This window comes from Anopheles nili, chromosome 3 (assembly GCF_943737925.1).
Source record: "Anopheles nili chromosome 3, idAnoNiliSN_F5_01, whole genome shotgun sequence".
Taxonomy (NCBI): domain Eukaryota; kingdom Metazoa; phylum Arthropoda; class Insecta; order Diptera; family Culicidae; genus Anopheles; species Anopheles nili.
In genome coordinates, this window is record NC_071292.1 from 14612650 (window position 1) to 14617356 (window position 4707).

Here is a 4707-nt window from a genome sequence, read left to right on the forward strand (position 1 = left end):
TCTCTCTTTTTCTCTCGTTTTTCTTCCCTCCACACCACTCCCAACCATCCTTCTTCGCCACTCGCATTCTATTATTTTGATTAATTGGATGAGCGCGCGCATCGGTTGCGTTTTCCCGCCATTTCCCAGCTGCCCGTCGTCCGGCGTTGCATACGCCTGGCGCTGTGGCTTGGCTGGCATGTTTGCCCGCTCATCTTTTCTAATTCCCGTGCCGATGGTACATTATCACAATCTTCCCGCCAGAATGAGGCCATAAATGGAGGGTCCAGAGTGAGCTCCTCGCGCGTACGCATGGCTATATTACTCGTTGTACGGTTGGTAATCATACGTGAAGCAATTCATTGAACAAATTATACTTCAACCGCAATGGTGGACCGATAATTTATCCATGGAAATCGTCATCGAAAGCTGAGCATCCACGGTACACACCGGTTCGTAAGAAATTGTGGGAAATTGCTCTATCCCTCCCCCCAGCAAACATTCAATCATTCCATCAATATTCGCAGCAAGTGAAAATGGCGAAACCACCGCCGGATTGGTGTAATAAAAACCCCGGCGTCCCTCGGTGCTATATCTCGAGCGCATCTGAAACGGCACAAAAATTGCTTCCTGATGTCCCGTGGTCGAGAGATATGGAAGTGATTTCAGCCACCCAGGCCGGGATCCAAAGGCAACGGAAAACGACCGAATTGGAGGTGATAAAAAAATCACACACATACACACACGCATGAAGAAAACTAACCATCCATCGATGGCGAACCGGACTGGCCACACAGTGATAGCGAGCAAAACGAGCCCCGCTGCCAAGAAGCGGATCGGGTTGGAGTGGGTGGGGAAAAAAAGAGAGAGCAAATGAAACCCGGTCGGAAAAGGAGGACGCAGGAAAATGGCGCATGGCCAACGATAAGATTTCATTATAGATAACGGCCCCAAGAGAAAGCGGCCACGACGTCGCGCGTCCGGGCCATTTCGTCTCCTATCCAAGGCCTCGGGTGGCGCTGCCCGGCGTTGGTGGTGATGTATCCTTTTATAGGGATACAAATTAAAGCCCCCAATACGAGGTCGTGGACGATGATCACGCTGATGCTGGACAGCGGCGGTTGATGGACGACGCCAGACGAGCGCGATTTCGAAGTCCTGCCAAGCGAATGTCCTAGATTTTGGTTGCCGAAAAGCACTCCATCAGTTACTTCGATCGTGAGTTTAATTTTGGAGAAAAAAAATGCTAAAAAACTTGATCCCCGTGATATAACGCCGTGATGTTTGAAACGTCAAAAAAAAACGAAATGAGCAGCCAGAATGGCTGCGTACTTTACATCGTCGTTACCACAGTTGAAATACGTTAAATTTATAAACCCAATAGAGGGGATCTGTTCTCCCCAACCAATGCCGTCTAACTTACTCTGTTCATTAATTGTAACGCCCAACATCCCACTGTAGCCATTCTCCTCTCGCTCGCTTCCGGTTGCATTGTGCAGCCGCAAATTTATGAGCCACAAAACTTGAACCAACCATCCAACAATGCCTTAATCATCGCTAACATTCTCAGACCCCGCGTGCTCCCAACTACCAAGGTGCTAAACGACTGTCTCTAATTGCACCCGCGCGCTATTCGCGCATCCGCTCCAAGGACCGCCAGGATGCAACCTAAACCGCCCGATGATCGTCAGCAACACCGAAGGCGCGCAGGATGGGCCTCCCCCCGAAATGCATAAATATTTAAGGACGCGCCCGCAAAACAATCACAACACGATGTCTCATTACGTCCGCTCTCGTCCTCTCAGGGGGGGTTGCGCGAGTCCGCGCGTTAATTTCCCGCCGAACCGAAACCGCGGAAGCAACACACGAGCGCTTAAGGCATTGGGCGATCCTGCCACTGCCCGAGCAAGCCGAGAGGCTTTTCAGGGAGAGCAGGAAGCGAAGATGGGGCCTGTGGGTAGTACGCTATTGTTTCAGGCCTAGCCTAGCCTGAGGGAGAGCGTAGGCGGACGAGTCCATCCGGCAGGATGTTGTGTGCCGAAGTGCCAGCAAATGTACAACCGTCAGCAGAATGGGCACTGGGACGATAGACATCGGCGGCAGTGGTGTTGAAACCGGGCGCTGGAAGGGGACACAATCGAAAGCAAGCCTGAAATAACAGCTCACCATCAGCATCAGGCCCGCCAAGATCCTGCCGCCACGGCACATCCTGCCAAACCTTCCTTCGAAACACCAAGGAGACGCGCACACTCGAGGTCCTTCGCCCGAGCTTTCCCATCGCCATGGTGTCTGCGTTGAGGGGGGGGGGGGCTAAAGGGGTGGTAAAGGCTGGAGAGGAGCTCGGTCGTTTGGTGATTGCCATCGGACATGTATCTACGTGTGTATGTGGGCGTGTGGGTGTGTATGAGAGGCTCAAGACTCCGGCAACTCGGTGGTACAAAACGGTTCAGCAACAAGAGGACGCCGAGCGGGCGGCTTGCATTTCCCGTATCGGCGGCGGGAAAATAGAGACACAGCAACCACCCACAAACCCTCCCGCACAGCCCAAGCCCATGCGGGTGTCGGGAAAAGTTGTACGGTGTGCCATTATACAAATTCAATAAAACTCAATCCTTCTAGCGCCATCGGTTGGGTGGCCAGGATGTCTTCAGCCCACGGCCCAGCCGTAGCTCGAAAAGCACCACAACCCCTACCGAATGTCCTTACAGAGATATCGCACCAAGCGAAGATTTTCTTTCCCCGGGTTTGTTGTGTTCGTTGCTCTCTCTCTCTCTCTCTCTCTCTCTTTCTTTCTCCCTCGCAGCATCCATTCGGTGGGAAGAAACGGCTCGAGCAAAAAGGGAGCTTTATGGCGTAGGACTCGCGGGAAAATAATGGAAGTGGAAAATATTTCCACCACCCCAGCTGAGGAGCGAACAGGAGCAAGAGAGAGGGCAAAGGACGACAGCGATAGCGGCCAAAAAACGGCGCCCATCATCTCGTGTGCTCGGGCGCCGGCCGAGATTGGAAGACGTTTGCATTGGCACGGTCGAGAAATCGGGCGAAAATGAAGCGATACGACATGGCTCCAAAAGCCCCGAAGGGCCAAGGACGAGCAGGGGCGAGTATGTGCGTGGGAGCGAGGGGAAGGGAAACTACTTACTTCCTCGATAGTGTCGTTTCCCGAGATGCCCGAGACGGTCCCGGGTGTCTCGTTTCTCCCGCGGGATAAGACTATCGCACCGTGGAAATGGACCGATGATGCCGAGGATGGAACCGCTTCGAGAGGTTTGCGAGAGCTCGAACGACCGAAAGCGCCATCCAGCGGGCCATTCCGCGATATCCTTGCTACCACCCGCCCTGAAAGGGAGCGACGTCGACGTATCGGTATCTCGAAAATCCTGTCCCACCGTCGCCATGCCACCCACTGGCCACCACAATCGAACACGCCTTACCCCGTTTTGTACGATGCACCACTGCAACTGCAGGACTGCAGGGAGTGAGAAAAAAATAAGAGAAATTCCCCGGCACACACACACACACACACACCCAGCTTGAGGTTGGGCGAAGGAAGGATTTCGATTTCTGCTGCCCGTGGGGAGGAAAATGCGCGCCACAAGGAAGATATGGAGAGTTAGCGATAGAGATGGCACGAGAGAGAGAGAGAGAGAGAGAGAGAGAGAGCAAGAGAGAGAGCAGCAGCAGCAGAAAAAAGGACGCGACGCGAAAACAAGCTGTAGCAAATTTATTGCAATTTGATATTATTATTACCGCTGCAGTGCAGCGATGTTGGCGCGTGAAGAGGCCCAGCCAACGGTGTTGAGGACGCCGCAACGGGCTTATCTTGGCGGGCGCGCCCAAAGGACTGTGAGGGACCCACGAGAGCTGCCATAAAGCAACCCACGGCAACTGGCCACGAGGTCGATCGAGGCGGATCTGAGGCCACTTCCTGCACGTCGAACCATCGACGGAGGCTGGCGCCATCCGAGGGTGAATAAGAGAGCGTGAGTGAGAGGGCGAGTGTGAAGGTGAGGGATGTAAAAACAAAAAAAAAGCAGGATGAACACCTTCAACTTCGAGCTCCACAACAAGGAGTACCCGTAAACCGGCCGCTTATCGAGCTATGGTAGTTTTGGGGGGGGGCAAAAGGAAATGCCTGGCGCATCTTTTAACACACCAAAAAGGTAGTAATGCTAATCTTGTGTGCAAGGAACCGAAAGAACATACACACACGCGGAGGGAAATGTGCAGGACACAAAAAAAAACACACACACTTGGCGAGCATCCCCAAAAACTAACCGGTATTTAATGGAAGGTGTAAATTTTGGACCGGAGATTAATCCGCCAGATAGAACCTCTGGGTGTTTACCACGGTGTCGGTATTTATTTGGACAAGTGTGCATGGGGTGTTATCGGGTCTCTTACGAACAATTCGCATTGTGTTCGAAGTAAATCAATAGAGTTGTGCCAATTGCCAGCCACGTTTGGTGCGGAATTGAAACATTTAAAGCGTGCTGTAGCAGTAAAGTCTGGTGCAACAAATTATCCCAAAAATACAATAAAACACCTAGTTTATTTTGGAAATAACTTTTAAAATACCAAAATTTTGAATTGAATCGACAAGAAGAAAAAACTGTTTCTTTTAGTATACTAGATACTAAAGTATTGTTTCATTTATCGATGTCACATTGACACTTCAAATGTCACTTTCATTACACGATCGGCAAAATCCATGTAAATAGCAATACA